Here is a 232-nt window from a genome sequence, read left to right on the forward strand (position 1 = left end):
CAATAGGAACTCGAAGTTTCCTTCGTAACTCGTCAAATTTCTTCACAGCGGCTCCCTTCCATGCCTCATTTCATAGGGAACCTCAAACTGGCTCTATTTCATTATATTACATCCATAAACTAATTCCATTCATTTAATATCCCTATCTTTGGTGTTATTGAGATAAGAGATGTCGTTTCTATTTCTAGTCTATCTATTTCTATAAATGGAAAATTATGCAAAATTGAAAATT

This window comes from Vigna unguiculata, unplaced genomic scaffold (genome assembly GCF_037176805.1).
Source record: "Vigna unguiculata cultivar grain cowpea cultivar isolate G323 ecotype 2 unplaced genomic scaffold, ASM3717680v1 ptg000168l, whole genome shotgun sequence".
Classification (NCBI taxonomy): domain Eukaryota; kingdom Viridiplantae; phylum Streptophyta; class Magnoliopsida; order Fabales; family Fabaceae; genus Vigna; species Vigna unguiculata.